The sequence below is a fragment of the Anomaloglossus baeobatrachus genome, chromosome 3 (genome assembly GCF_048569485.1).
Source record: "Anomaloglossus baeobatrachus isolate aAnoBae1 chromosome 3, aAnoBae1.hap1, whole genome shotgun sequence".
NCBI classification, from domain to species: domain Eukaryota; kingdom Metazoa; phylum Chordata; class Amphibia; order Anura; family Aromobatidae; genus Anomaloglossus; species Anomaloglossus baeobatrachus.
In genome coordinates this window covers 204,967,401-204,984,344 of record NC_134355.1, presented here as the reverse complement: position 1 = coordinate 204,984,344, position 16,944 = coordinate 204,967,401, and the positions used below count along the sequence as shown (strand labels likewise).

Below are 16,944 nucleotides of genomic sequence, written 5' to 3'. Positions count from 1 at the left end.
GCTGGAAGATATAATAGCAAAATCTGACAAGCAGAAAAATGGTGCCCAAAAGTCCAAATTATAATGAGAATAGCAGGGACTAAAACTTAACTGTCAATTTATCAATAAAATCGATATAAATATACTTAAATTGTGCAGTAAAATAAGTGCCAAATGGCTACATATAAGAAGGATCTCACCCATATCTTTTCCAGGGGTAAGAAGACACACCGATCCAGAAGTGGTCACAGGCTGGAAGAACCGGGGTAAAGCGTTGGGAGATGGTATAATAACCCCTGTCGTGCCCCGTGATTGTGCTTCCGCCCTGACAAGGGTAGCACCCAAGTAAGTTGTCTGCCCCGCAACCATACAAGCAAACAAAAAACGTCCTCCCGACGCGTTTCCCTCTTAATGGCAAGAGTTCCTCTGGGGAGACCAAAAAAGGATGATCAGCCTGCAATGGCAGGGACCACAAAAATGATCAACCTGCATTGGCATGGACCAAAAGGGTAAAGAAATTATGTGTCCAGGTAAACGGTGGACACATAGGTTTCTTTATCCTTTTGGTCCCTCCCACTGCAGGTTGATCATTTTTGTGGTCCCTGCCATTGCAGGCTGATCTGGTTCTTCCAGCCTGTGACCACTTCTGGATCGGTGTGTCTTCTTACCCCTGGAAAAGATCTGGGTGAGATCCTTCTTATATGTAGCCATTTGGCACTTCTTTTACTGCACAATTTAAGTATATTTATATCGATTTTATTGATAAATTAAAAGTTAAGTTTTAGTCCCTGCTATTCTCACTCTTTTGCTGGAAGATGGCCTTTCTTCAGCAGATGTTAATGTAGCTTTGCCACCTTCCCCACGGACAAAAACTTATTTCCTTTTCCAACACGCCTGTTCCCCTTTCCACCAGCATCTGTCATTTTGCCACGCATTTTGATAGTGACAAGATTGGCCACTTAAAATGTGGTAGTAAAAATTGAGAGGTGGTGTAGATTGCAGAGGTGGTCTAGCTTTATTGACAGCTGAAGAAACAACACTGACTATCCCTGACAATGCAACTATGGCCCTTAAAGTTTCAGCAGTGTTTGCTATTATAATAGCTTAGTAAAAATGAGCAGGAGGGTGGAATGCAGAGGTGCTGGAAATTGCTTGGCACCAGTGGGACACTAATGGAGTACAACAGCCACTTTTTGGATGCCACTACGTTTCAGCAGTGTTTGCTATTATAATGTGACGCCCTGGGCAAGCCAGGGGTCACAGGTCACAACATCACCACACACTTCACATTCCCTGCAAGAACACCGTAGTCAGAACACAAACCCTTGTTGCCCTCCCCCAGGGGCTGGTGATCATACCAGGGGGTGGAACCAGGCGGTTGGTCTCCACCCACCGAGGAGTTCACAGTCCTGGAGGCAGGAAAACGAGAGACTTAGAGTTGGAGTGTTGAGTTGAGAGGAGGTGAGAGCAGTGAAGTGGCAGTAGAGCAACCAAAACTGACTGAGAGCGTGCGGGTTGTGCCCCGGACGAGACAGCAAGGTTGACAGACGGCGGTGACCGTCTGCAGTGGAGGCTGATCGGAGTTGCCGAAAGGACCGTGGACGGGTGGTGGCCCGGCGGTACCGGAGCGGTACACAAAGTGAGGCCAGCACCATTGGCAGGGGCCTTTCGGATCCTGGCAAGGCTTGGAGTCGCCGTACAATTTGCCAAATCCGTCAGTGAAGGGGACCTCCTGGGTCTCTAAACAGCAAAGTCCCGATTGAAGGCAAAGGTCCAACCGTGAGAGAGGGACACCGCCACCGCCAAGGCACCAGTACCTCAGGGCCAGCGCCTGCGGGCAAAGAGGGGCTCCTCCGGCCCATATCCAAGCCGGGGAGCGGGTTACCGGTGGGAACCCATCGCTACCAACAACCGTATTTAGGTGCAGGGAAGAGACAGTCACCGCTAACTTGCAGAGAACATCAACACCGCAGCCGTCCGAGGGACCCGTCCAACCAGCTGCTTGTTTACCGTGAACTGTGTCATCATCCTTGGGCTGAGTGAGTACCTCCGTGCCTTGCGGCACAGCGCTGCCTCTGCGTCCCTGCACCTCAACAGGCCCCCATAACCCGCCTGTCAACCACCCCTACCCCATCACCGGGCCCCGGGACAACCAACCCCTTACCCACAGAGGGGAGAAATAACAACAAAGCTGCTCCCTGTCACCGCTCCCGGGATCCCCATACAGAGCAGCGGTGGTGTCCACACAATCACCACAACCGTGGGTGGCGTCACGGACATTAATCAAATTCCCCACCAACAACCAGCCCCTTTCACTCACGGGCGAGGAGCGCCGCTCGAGTCCCCGGGATCCGGCCCATCGCTCGAGCCACCGAGCAGCAGTAAGCCGCAGAGCAGCGGCGTCCGGGCCCGAGCTGTGGGAGAGCGAAGCGTTGTCACCCTCCTCCCCGCCCGCGACAACAATAGCTTAGTAAAAATGAGCAGGAGGGTGGAATGCAGAGGTGCTGGAAATTGCTTGGCACAAGTGGCACAATAATGGAGTACAGCAGCCACTCTTTGGATGGCACTAACTGGCAGCACTCTTTTCAATTAAAATGGCTTTGCAAAAATGTGCAGGAGGGTAGAATACAGAGGTGGTGGGACTTCATTGGCACAATTGGCACAATAATGGAGTACAGCAGCCACTCTTTGGATGGCACTAACTGGCAGCACTCTTTTCAATTAAAATGGCTTTGCAAAAATGTGCAGGAGGGTAGAATGCAGAGGTGGTGGGACTTGCTTGGCACAAGTGGCACAATAATGGAGTACAGCAGCCACTCTTTGGATGGCACTAACTGGCAGCACTCTTTTCAATTAAAATGGCTTTGCAAAAATGTGCAAGAGGGTAGAATGCAGAGGTGGTGGGACTTGCTTGGCACAAGTGGCACAATAATGGAGTACAGCAGCCACTCTTTGGATGGCACTAACTGGCAGTATTGTTTTCAATTAAAATGGCTTTGCAAAAATGTGCAGGAGGGTACAGTGGCTGGGTTGTTGGTCAGTGTAGAGGAAAGGAAGCCTCACTTTCTATCTCTCCTAATGGTGAAATGCAGCAAGGAATTCCCTGACCTTAGGTACACAGACGTTGTTATCTGAAGCTGTATACAGCGTTTCCATGGACCTGACTGTCACCTATGGCTCTGAGCCTGAGGAAATTAGCCCTGAAAAGGGCTGAAATAAACTTCTGTCCCTAATCTGTAGAGCGCTGTGTATATAGCGCACACAGCAGGACCGGCGACAGGAGCTGCGTGAGCGGTGACTGTCACCCAGACGCAGATGGCAGATAATGGCGTCCTGAGGGAAAATGGCCGTATTTATAATGCAAGGACTTTTGGCATGGACAGCCTATGACACATGCCCTTGCTTGTCTGGCAAAAAGTCCACTTAGCCGTGTGTGTGTCTGGGATTGGCTGACATGCTGGCCCGCCCCACTACACGCGCGCTTAGAAAAAAAAATGGCGATCGGCATTTTCTCACCACAGATCTAAAACTCGTCCCCCCCGCACACTATACGCTAAAATTTGATAATAGTGTGAATCACAGAGTGATTCACACTATTACAGTGAAAAGCCAGCTAGTAATTAGCTAGGCTTTTTGCTGATAGAACCGTTCTCGAACGTAACTCGAGCTGCCAAACTTTAAGCAAAAAGCTTGAGTTCTAGTTCTATCTAGAACACACCCCAAAATCACTTGAACTGCGAACTGGCGAACCTCGAACCTCAAACCGCGCTCAACTCTAATTTTGACTACTGCTGTTAACATCCACCCCTTCCCATAGAAAGCCGTTTCCTTTCTACATCAACCATGACTCAGCCCATAGGGCTAATTTTTGTAAACACTATGTATGTTGTGCAGTGGTGGACAAACCAGGACAGTACTCCTACTCTAGCCTAACTACTATTAGTCATTGAAGGCCCTTGTGATGGTGATTCCCTATGTAAACCATGACTCAGGTCGTAGGGCTCATTTTTGTAAACAATTCACATTGTGCACTGGACAAAACAGGGCAGTACTTTTACCAAACTAATATTTGGCATTGGAGATCCTTGTCACGAGTTGTTCCACATTGTGACTGAGATAGGGGGATACATATTCGATAGCAATTTCAATAGCAATTACTGTTGATGAACAACTGATGGCCCTCTGAAAACATAAATTAAGGGCTGCAGAATATGTCAGGAGGAGGAGGGTAAAGCCCAACGCTACAATGGGCACACATTGTAAACTGTTATGGATATGTTTTCCACTATCTGAGTCTCAAAGAGGGAGGGACCACGCAAATGTATAAGTAGGAGCAGTTCCTCCCAAACGTAAGTTACTGGGCTAACTATGGCTCAGCTGAAAACACGCTCTGACATCACATTAGCAGCTGGGCAGGACAGCACCTCCAAGGAATATAAGGAGAGGTGCGTTTAGTGTATGAGGCACCACAAAATGCTAGCAGTACTGCTTTATATTTGGCAAGCCAACTAGCAACATAGTAATGTGGCTGATGTGTATACACAAGTCAGGCTGTGAACACTTAAATATTGTGGAAACAGCACCGGTGCGTTTAGAATATCAGGCAGCACAAAATGCTGCAGTACTGCTTTGTATTTGCAAAGGCCATTAGCAATGCATCTATGTGGCTTATGTGGATGGCACAAGCCAGGCTGTGAACCCCTATATATTGTGGAAACAGGACCGATGAATTTAGCGCATCAGATACCAAAACTGCTTGTATTTGCAAAGGCCACTTCCAACGTATTAATGTGGCTGATGTGGATGCCACAAGCCAAGTTGTGAACCCCTAAATATTGTGGAAACAGGACCAGTGCGTTTAGTATATTAGGCGCCACAAAATGCTACAGTACTGCTCTTTATTTGCAAAGGCCAATAGCAACGTATTAATGTAGCTGTTCTAAATGCTACAAGCCAGGCTGTGAACCCCTAAATGTTGTTTAAACAGGACCAGTGCATTTACTGTATCAGGCAGCACTAAATGCTAGAGTACTGCTTTTATTTTTGATAAGGCCACTAGCAATGTATGCATGTGGCTGATGTGCACGCCACAAGACAGGCTGTGACCCCCTAAATATTGTGGAAACAGGACCGGTGCGTTTAGTTTATCAGGCAGCACTAAATGCTAGTAATACTGCTTTGTATTTGGCAAACCCACTAACAATGTTGTAATGTGGCTGATGTGGACCGCATAAGCCAGGCTGTGTACCCCTAAATATTGTGGAAACAGGACCAGTGCGTTTAGTGTATCAAACAGCACAAAATGCTACAGAACTGCTTTTTACTTGCAAAGGCCACTAGCAATGTAACAATGTAGCTGATGTAGACACCACAAGCCAAGCTGTGAAACCCTAAATATTGTGGAAACAGGATCGGCTTGTTAAGTGTATCAGGCACCACAAAATGCTACAGTACTGCTTTGTATTTGCAAAGGCCACTAACAACGTATTAATGTAGCTGTTCTGGACGCCACAAGCCAGGCTGTGAACCCCTAAATGTTGTTTAAACAGGACCAGTGTGTTTAGTTTATCAGGCAGCACTAAATACTAGAGTACTGTAGCAATATGTATATGCTGTATGTCCCATAGGGGCCTCTAGGGGTCTCTCTTCTTGTATGTGTACACAAGCAAGTGGGAACTCCCTGGTACTGCAGACAGAGTGCAGGCAGCAGGGAGAGATGTAATGGCTGACAATACCACCTAATAAAGAGCCTGAAGATCTCCACTGAGTGTGATTACTGAGAGACACAGCAAATCGAACATGGTGGCAGCTGGGCACAGAACCTTCATGTGACACCTGCAAATCCTCAGAGCTTGTGTGTGAGACTGGGACTGTACAGAACATCATTGCAACTGTGAGTACAGATTTCCTGTCATTATACAAGATGGAGACTGGTCTGAAGCCCCCTCAGAAACTGGATGTCTCATCATGTAATCTATCCCAGACATGGAGACACTGGAAAGAGGAGTTTACTCAGTATGTGGATCTGACAGTGGCCCCCAGTGATGACAAACATAAAGTAAAGCTGTTTTATTACTTAATTGGGGAAAAAGGCACAGAACTAGCCCGGACCTTACTGCCAGACACAGACCACCTCGTCCTAGCAGAGATTGTGGAGGCATTTGATAAGCACTGTGACCCCAAGAGAAATGAGACTGTGGAGACATACAAGTTTTTCACAAGACAGCAGGCGGATGGTGAAAATGTAGACAGATATGTAATAGAGCTGAGGACATTGGCTGTAACATGTGGCTTTGGGGAAATCAGGGATAGCCTCATAAGAGACAGAATTGTAGGTGGCATTATGGATACTCGCCTCAGAGAACGTTTACTCAGAGAGGAAGAGCTGACCTTAGAGAGATCCATGCAAATCTGCAGGGCTGCAGAGCTGACAAAGCGCAGCCTGAAGATGATGGCAGGCACCAGTGAGAATGATGATGATGATGAGGTACATGCAGTATCTATGAAAGGAAAGACAAGACCAAGCTCCCCTATAAGCACGATCCACTGCAAATATTGTGGTAAAAGACATGAGAGAGACAAGACCAAGTGTGCAGCATATGGCGAAACCTGCAGGTTATGTGGCAAGAAGAATCATTTCTCAGCTGTCTGCAGGCTGGGAACAAGCAAACAGCATGAACAGGTCCACACTGTGACACCAGACACTGACAGTGCAGAGGACATTACATGGCTACAGCTGCAACCTGCAACAGAGAATGTCAATGTAATCAGGCAGCCAGTAGTCAAGGATGCCAAGCAGCTGTATGCAACCTTCCTGTTGGATGAGAAGCCCATTAGATTTCAGCTGGATTGTGGAGCAAGCTGCAATGTAATTGCAAGTGCTCTGCTGAACAAGCAGGTTTCCATTGAGCCAACGGACAAGGTACTGGTGATGTACAACAAAAGTGTTCTGAAACCTATGGGGACATGTAAGCTCAAAATACGGAACCCATGTAACAGGAAAAGTTACAGAGCTGAATTTACCGTGCTGCATGGTGGGAACCATGTACCAATACTGGGAGTAAAATCAGTGCAGGCAATGGACTTAATAAAAGTACAGTCACAGAACATTATGTCTGTTGAGGTTTCCCAGGATATACCAAATCCCAAACTAAATGCAGAGCGCAATTTGGACTTTCAAAAAATAAAAATGGAGTATGCTGATTTATTTGAAGGTGATGGATGTTTTGAAGGTAAATACAGGCTAGAAATTGATAAAACCGTGCAGCCTACCAGATTACCTACAAGAAGGGTGCCTGTAGCTTTAATGCAACCACTGAAAGTAGAGCTACAAGATTTATAGAAAAGAGGCATGATAGAACCAGTCCAGAAGAGCACAGATTGGATCAGCAGTTTGGTCATAGTGCAGAAACCATCAGGCAAGTTAAGAATATACATTGATCCGAAGCCACTCAACAAGGCGCTGAAAAGAAATCATTACCCGATGCCAACATTGGATGATGTTCTCCCAGATCTATCAAAGGCTAAAATATTTTCTGTATGTGATGTCAAAAATGGATTCTGGCATGTGGAACTGACTGAAGAATCAAGTTTATTGACAACATTTTCTTCACCATTTGGACGCTATAAATGGCTGAGACTGCCCATGGGACTAAAACCTGCTCCGGAGATGTTCCAGCAGAAATTGATGCAGGCTTTGGAAGGACTTCCTGGAGTAAAAACAATAGCAGATGATATCCTGATAGTGGGAGAAGGCAAATGTATGGAATCTGCAATCAAGGATCATGATCAGAAGATGATACAATTTTTGGACCGATGTAGAGCAAAACAAATAAAGCTAAACGTGGACAAATTCAAACTGAAAATGACAGAAGTTGCATATATTGGACATCTTCTGACCTCAAATGGTGTAAAAGTGGATCCAGAAAAGGTGAGAGCAATTCAAGATTTGCCAACCCCAACTGATGTGTGTGGAGTACAACGATTTCTGGGCATGGTAAATTATCTCTCCAAGTTTTGCAAGCATCTGTCAGATATGTGTGAGCCACTGAGACAGCTAACCCACAAAGATGTGCTCTGGGAATGGACAGAAAACCAGGAAACTGCTTTCCGGTCAGTAAAGAAGGCTATTGCAGATGCAGCAACCCTGAAGTATTTCGACCCAGATCGAGAAGTGGTGGTACAATTTTACTTCAGAAAAAGGCCTTGGAGCTACACTAATGCAGAACAAACAGCCAATCACGTTTGCAAGAGGAGCCCTCTCAACAACAGAGCAGGGATATGCTCAGATTGAGAAGGAGTTACTGGCTGTGGTATTTGGGATGGAGAAGTTTCACCAGTACACCTATGGTCGATGAGTAACAGTGCAATCTGATCACAAGCCATTGCAGAGCATTACAAAGAAACCACTACTAAATGCCCCAAAGAGACTACAGCGCATGCTGTTACGACTTCAGAAATACGATTTTGACATCTGTTACTGTCCAGGAAGAGACTTACTGATTGCAGATACTCTAAGCAGAGGATACCTACCTGTCACAAATGATGAGGAGAATGAAATTGAAACCATCAATATGTGTGACTATCTGGCGGTGTCAAAAGACAAGTTTATGCAAATACAGACTTGTACAGAGAAGGATAAAATACTCCAGATCTTAAAGACTGTCATCTTGCAGGGCTGGCCAAAATACAAGCAGCATGCACCTAGGGAAGTTTCTCCATTCTTCCACATAAGAGGTGAACTGTCAGTGCAGCAAGGAATCATCTTTAAAGGAGACAGAGCTGTTATACCAGAAGCACTCAGGAGAGACATACTGGAAACACTGCACTCTTCGCACTTAGGCAGGGAAGGATGTCTACGGCGAGCAAGAGAATCTATTTATTGGCCAGGAATGAATGACCACATTAAAAACTATATAGCACAATGTGAAATATGTGCATCCTGCAGTGATAAGCAACAAAAGGACACATTGCAACCTCATGAAATTCCACAGAGGCCTTGGTCAAAAGTTGGAACAGATGTGTTCACATGGAATGACAAAGAATACCTGATTACAGTGGACTATTTATCTAACTTTTGGGAGATTGATTTGTTACAGGACACAAGGGCGAGAACAGTGATTAAAAAACTCAAGGCCCATTTTGCCTGGTATGGCATTCCGGATATCGTGTTCTCTGACAATGCTGCTCAGTTTACTTCAGAAGAGTTTAAAACTTTCAGCAAGAGATGGGAATTTGAACACCAGACGTCTTCTCCAAGATATCCACAGAGTAATGGCAAAGCAGAGTCCGCAGTAAAAACGGCCAAAAGACTACTTAAAAAAGCAAAACAGGCAGGTACTGATGTATATCTGTCTATACTGGATCATAGAAACACACCCACCCAAGGCATAGACAGCAGTCCGGCACAGAGGCTCATGAGTAGACGTACAAAGACACTCATACCAACCGCTAGTCATCTGTTAAAGCCAAAGTTGGTGGGAAACATCAAAGCTCAACTAATGAAAAATCAAGATAGGCAAGCTTTCTATTACAATAAATCTGCAAAGGATCTGCCAGATCTCCAGAGGAATGACAACATACGGCTGCAGCCAAGCAGCAAATACGACAAACACTGGCAAAAGGCAAAGGTTGTCCAGAAACTAGGACCTCGGTCCTACGAAATTGTAACAGAAGACGGAAGAAGCCTAAGAAGAAATAGGAGATATTTGAGGAAAACACAAGAACAAGATGATTCATGGCCTTTTGAACAATATCCTGATACCCAAGATAACGAGGCAGCAAGTCCAAGCCAAGTACCAACAGTGACTGCTGACCATCAGGGTGAGACTGTTAACCAAAGACAGGCAATATCAGAAGGCACATTACCAGAATCAGAACAACTACCAGAAGTGGACATTGACTCTTCTTATGTTACTAGGGCCGGCAGAATGATCAGAAAGCCTGCGCACCTCAAGGATTATATCTAACTGTATATATTGTAATTCTCTTTTACTTGGTCAGATTAACTTGTGTTTATTAAGTTTGATTGTTATTCATGTTTAAAGAGAAAGGATGTAGCAATATGTATATGCTGTATGTCCCCTAGGGGCCTCTAGGGGTCTCTCTTCTGGTATGTGTTTACAAGCAAGTGGGAACTTGCTGGTACTGGAGACAGAGTGCAGGCAGCAGAGAGAGATGTAATGGCTGACAATACCACCTAATAAATAGCCTGAAGATCTCCACTGAGTGTGATTACTGAGAGACACAACAACAGAACAAGTACTGCTTTTCATTTGGAAAGGCCACTAACAATGTATGCATGTGGTTGATGTGCACGCCATAAACCAGGCTGTGACTTCCTAAATATTATGGAAACAGGACTGGTGTGTTTAGTGTATCAGGCAACACTAAATACTAGAGTACTGCTTTGTATTTGCAAAAGTCACTAGCAACGTATTACTGTGGCTGATCTGGACACCACAAGGCAGGCTGTGAACATCTAAATATTGTGGAAACAGGACCTGAACTTGTGCAGGCATACCACGTCAAACAGACGAAAAACATGTTTGTGTTCCTTTAAGCTGGAAGAGGCTGTATGTTATGTTACCAGGAGTGGGGTTTACGTTTTAATAACATCCTGGACTTTTAAATGGAAAGCGTTCCTGTATGCTACCTCAAATAGCAAGCTGAGTGGGTAACCCATCGCTTTTGGTGGAGCGATCCAGGAGGCACATGGAGTGACTGCAAAGTGTTGTTTATTGTGGATCGGCGGGTCCACGAAAATCCTCCACACTCTACAAGGAGCTGTTGCCAATGGATCTTTGGGTCCATGAAGACTCCTGGAGCTGAGCAGCAGCTATAAGTGGAGCAGCATGTTCGAATGACATAAGGTGGCTTTACACACTGCAACATTGCAAACGACATCGCTGTAACGTCACCGGTTTTGTGACGTAATAGCGACCTCCCCAGCAACATTACAGTGTGTGAAACACATCAGCGACCTGGCCCCTGCTGTGAAGTTGCTGATCGCTACAAATCATTCAGGACCATTCTTTGGTCCTCTGTTTCCCGCTGTGCAGCATGATCGCTAGAAAGTCTCAGTGTGTAAAGGGGCCTTTACAGCAACTTCGTTAGCGACTTCCGTTTCAAAAAGCTGCTTTACAACGTCCCCAAAGACTAGCTAGGTCGTTCTGCAGGTCCGGATCGCTGTTGCGTCGTTGGCCAGGTTTGCCTGTTTGACAGCTCACCAGCGACTCACCAGAGACTTTGTAGCGATCCCGGCCAGGTTGGGATCGCTGGTGGGATCGCTAGGAAGTCTCAGTGTGTAAAGGGGCCTTTAGTTTCATAGTTTTTAAGGTTGAAGGGAGACTCTTAAGTCCATTTAGTTCAACACGTAGCCTAACATGTTGATCCAGAGGAAGGCGAAAAAAACCCAATGTGTCAGATAAGCTCCAATGGGGGAAAAAATTCCTTCCTGACTCCACATACGGCAATCAGACTAGTTCCCTGGATCAACACGCTGTCATAAAATCTAATATACATAACTGGTAATATTATATTTTTCAAGAAAGGCATCCAGGTTCTGCTTAAATGTTAGTAGTGAATCACTCATTACAACATCATGCGGCAGAGAGTTCCATAGTCTCACTGCTTGTACAGTAAAGAATCCTCGTCTGTGATTATGATTAAACCTTCTTTCCTCAAGACGTAGCGGATGCTCCCGTGTTCCAGTCGCAGGCCTAGGTGTAAAGAGATCTTTGGAAAGGTCTCTGTACTGTCCCCTCATATGTTTATACATTGTGATTAGATCCCCCTAAGCCTTTGTTTATCCAAACTAAATAACCCCAAGTTTAATAACCTGTCTTGGTGTTGCACGCCACCCATTCCTCTAATAATCTAGGTCGCTATTCTATCTACCTGTAAGATTATGCTATTTAGAACTTTCTATACTTTTGCTATCAAGAAAAGCATCCATTCCTCTCTTAAATTCATTCAGTGAGTTGGCCATCACCACTTCCTCAGGAAGAGAGTTCCAGAGCCTCACTGCTCTTACCATGAAGAACCCTCTTCTATGCTGATGTAAGAATTTTCTTTCCTCCAATCGAAGAGAATGTCCCCTTGTTCTTGTCATAGTCCTTGTTACAAACAGATCATGGGAGAGATCTCTATATGGCCCTCTGATATATATGTACATGTTTATTAGGTGTCCCCTAAGTCTTCTCTTTTCTAGAGTAAATAGAACTAATTTTGATAACCTTTCCGTGTATTGTAATGCACCCACTCCATTTATTATTTTAGTAGCCCGCCTCTGAACCCTTTCAAGTTCGGTAATGTCTTTCTTGAGCACCGGCGCCCAAAATTGCACACAATACTCCAAGTTTGGTCTGACGAGTGATTTGTACAGAGGGAGAATGATGTTTTCATCTCGTGCCCCCAGACCTCTTCTAATGCATCCCATCACCCTATTTGCTTTGGTGGCTGCTGCCTGACACTGGGCACTCCAATTTAGCTTCTTATTGACTAAGATGCCTAAGTCTTTTTCCATGTCTGATTTCCCCAGCAGTTTCCCATTTAGTAAGTAATCGTAGCATCTGTTTCTCCTTCCCATGTGCATAACCTTACACTTATTTGTGTTAAACCTCATTTGCCATTTTTCAGCCCAATTCATCAATTTACTCAAATCCATCTGTAGTTGCAAACTGTCCTCCTTTGTATTAACTACCTTACATAGTTTTGTATCATCTGCAAATTCTGATATTTTACTCTGTAAACCATCCACCAGATCATTAATAAATATATTAAATAGTAGGGGGCCCAATACAGACCCCTGTGGCACCCCACTAGTAACCCTGGCCCAATCTGAGTATGCGCCATTAATAACCACTCTTTGTTTTCTACCCCTAAGCCAGCTACCTACCCATCTACACACATTTTCCCCGAGCCCAAGCTTTCTCATTTTACTTAGCAGTCTTTTATGTGGGACAGTGTCAAATGCTTTACCGAAGTCGAGATAAATGACATCCAATGATTCTCATCGGTTCATGTGAGAGCTTACATCCTCATAGAAGCTGATCAGGTTAGTTTGACAGGAGCGATCCTTCATAAATCCATGTTGATATGGAGTTAAACAATTATTAACATTGAGACATTCCATATTAGTATCCCTTAAAAACCCTTCAAACATTTTACCCACAACAGATGTTAAGCTTACCGGCCTATAGTTTCCAGGTTCCCTTTTACACCCTTTTTTGAATATTGGTACCACATTTGCTAGCCGCCAATCCAGTGGAACAGACCCAGTTTCTATAGAGTCTTTAAATATAAAGAATAGAGGCCTGTCTATCACATTACTTAACTCCCTTAATACCCGAGGGTGAATGCCATCAGGGCCTGGTGATTTGTCAATTTTAATGTTACTAAGTCGGTTCTGCACTTCTTCCTGGGTTAGGCAGGTCATACTTAATGAAGCGTTTACATTATCACTCTGCATTTCCCGTGGCATATGCTTTTCCTGTGTGAACACAGTTGAGAAAAAAGTATTTAAAACATTTGCTTTTCCAACATCGCTTTCTATGATTTTACCCTCATTGTTCTTTAAAGGGCCAACACCATCAATTTTAATCTTTTTCTGTTTATATAATTAAAGAATAGTTTGGGATTTGTTTTGCTTTCCTTAGCAATGAGTCTCTCAGTTTCTACTTTTGCTAAATGTATTTGTTTTTTACACATTTTATTTTTTTCTCTATTTATTTTTAATGCTTCTTCGCTGCCTTCTTGTTTTAGCTTTTTAAATGCCTTTTTCTTATTATTCATTGCTCCTTTTACACCCTTATTTATCCACATTGGTTTTCTCCTGTATTTAGCCCTTTTATTTCCGTATGGTATGGCTCGCTCGCAGTGGGTGTTTAATACCGATTTAAAATTTTCCCACTTATTTTCTGTGCTCCCAATTTTTGAGGACATTGTCCCAATCAATTTGGCGAAGGTCTTCTCTAAGCTGATCAAACTTTGCTTTCCTGAAACTCAGCGTTTTTGTAACCCCCCTCCAAGGCACCTTACTGAAGGACAAGTGGAATTGTATTATATTGTGGTCACTATTCCCTAGGTGCCCATCCACTCGTACATCTGTTATTCTATCTGGCCTGTTGCTTAAAATTAAGTCGAGAAGGGCTGCCCCTCTAGTTGGGCCCGGCACAAGTTGGGACAGATAATTATCCTTAGTTACTGACAGAAGCCGGTTTCCTTACTGAGATACGCAGGTTTCAGTTTCCCAGTCTATATCGGGGTAGTTGAAGTCCCCCATAATAATCACCTCATTGTGATTTGCTGCTTTGTCTATTTGTTTCAATAATACATTTTCAGTGGTTTCTGTTATATTTGGTGGCTTATAACAAACCCCTATGAGGATTTTATTAGTTTTCCCTCCTTGTATCTCTACCCATAGAGACTCCACCTCTTCATTTCCCTCTTGAATATCTTCTCTTAGTCTGGGCTTTAAACTGTAGGGAGATAAGGTATGCACACCAGTGACTATGTAAGGGGAATACATGAAATAGCAGAAACTGCTGTGTGAATACTGACTTGAAAAATCCAATAGCTATATGCAAGAGTGAATATGTGAAAAATGGAATCTGCATTACTGCCATGAACATATGAATCAAGAGAAATTTAGCTACTGAATTGATCAATGCAATAGAGCCCCAACACTACGCCAAAGTATTTCTCTACGTTGGGGTCCCTAGCTTGTGTGTCCTCTCATGCAGTTAAAAAACCTACCGTGTATGGGAAGCTGAGACCCAGGCTATTTATGCGTATGATATGGATTGGCAATAGGTGTGGTTGGGGAGGGTTCACAAACGAAAAAATACTAACAAATAGGAATAACGTTTGGAACACCATTCTAAGTCCGAACTGGGTGCAAAAACCTAAAAAAAACATCACTATAGGGAGATAAGGTATGCACACCAGTGACTATGTAAGGGGAATACATGAAATAGCAGAAACTGCTGTGTGAATACTGACTTGAAAAATCCAATAGCTATATGCAAGAGTGAATATGTGAAAAATGGAATCTGCATTACTGCCATGAACATATGAATCAAGAGAAATTTAGCTACTGAATTGATCAATGCAATAGAGCCCCAACACTACGCCAAAGTATTTCTCTACGTTGGGGTCCCTAGCTTGTGTGTCCTCTCATGCAGTTAAAAAACCTACCGTGTATGGGAAGCTGAGACCCAGGCTATTTATGCGTATGATATGGATTGGCAATAGGTGTGGTTGGGGAGGGTTCACAAACGAAAAAATACTAACAAATAGGAATAACGTTTGGAACACCATTCTAAGTCCGAACTGGGTGCAAAAACCTAAAAAAAACATCACTATAGGGAGATAAGGTATGCACACCAGTGACTATGTAAGGGGAATACATGAAATAGCAGAAACTGCTGTGTGAATACTGACTTGAAAAATCCAATAGCTATATGCAAGAGTGAATATGTGAAAAATGGAATCTGCATTACTGCCATGAACATATGAATCAAGAGAAATTTAGCTACTGAATTGATCAATGCAATAGAGCCCCAACACTACGCCAAAGTATTTCTCTACGTTGGGGTCCCTAGCTTGTGTGTCCTCTCATGCAGTTAAAAAACCTACCGTGTATGGGAAGCTGAGACCCAGGCTATTTATGCGTATGATATGGATTGGCAATAGGTGTGGTTGGGGAGGGTTCACAAACGAAAAAATACTAACAAATAGGAATAACGTTTGGAACACCATTCTAAGTCCGAACTGGGTGCAAAAACCTAAAAAAAACATCACTATAGGGAGATAAGGTATGCACACCAGTGACTATGTAAGGGGAATACATGAAATAGCAGAAACTGCTGTGTGAATACTGACTTGAAAAATCCAATAGCTATATGCAAGAGTGAATATGTGAAAAATGGAATCTGCATTACTGCCATGAACATATGAATCAAGAGAAATTTAGCTACTGAATTGATCAATGCAATAGAGCCCCAACACTACGCCAAAGTATTTCTCTACGTTGGGGTCCCTAGCTTGTGTGTCCTCTCATGCAGTTAAAAAACCTACCGTGTATGGGAAGCTGAGACCCAGGCTATTTATGCATATGATATGGATTGGCAATAGGTGTGGTTGGGGAGGGTTCACAAACGAAAAAATACTAACAAATAGGAATAACGTTTGGAACACCATTCTAAGTCCGAACTGGGTGCAAAAACCTAAAAAAAAACCATCACTATAGGGAGATAAGGTATGCACACCAGTGACTATGTAAGGGGAATACATGAAATAGCAGAAACTGCTGTGTGAATACTGACTTGAAAAATCCAATAGCTATATGCAAGAGTGAATATGTGAAAAATGGAATCTGCATTACTGCCATGAACATATGAATCAAGAGAAATTTAGCTACTGAATTGATCAATGCAATAGAGCCCCAACACTACGCCAAAGTATTTCTCTACGTTGGGGTCCCTAGCTTGTGTGTCCTCTCATGCAGTTAAAAAACCTACCGTGTATGGGAAGCTGAGACCCAGGCTATTTATGCGTATGATATGGATTGGCAATAGGTGTGGTTGGGGAGGGTTCACAAACGAAAAAATACTAACAAATAGGAATAACGTTTGGAACACCATTCTAAGTCCGAACTGGGTGCAAAAACCTAAAAAAAAACCATCACTATAGGGAGATAAGGTATGCACACCAGTGACTATGTAAGGGGAATACATGAAATAGCAGAAACTGCTGTGTGAATACTGACTTGAAAAATCCAATAGCTATATGCACTATATCCCCATAGTGATGTTTTTTTAGGTTTTTGCACCCAGTTCGGACTCGTTTGTGAACCCTCCCCAACCACACCTATTGCCAATCCATATCATACGCATAAATAGCCTGGGTCTCAGCTTCCCATACACGGTAAGTTTTTTAACTGCATGAGAGGACACACACAAG

General features: G+C 43.8%; 1 protein-coding gene across 1 annotated transcript in view; it reads left to right on the top strand.

The window, feature by feature from the left end:
• Window positions 1-16,944, top strand: part of PCNX2 (pecanex 2) — a 1,407,555-nt gene that overhangs the window by 1,378,812 nt on the left and 11,799 nt on the right. The gene's annotated exons all lie outside the window — the stretch shown is intronic.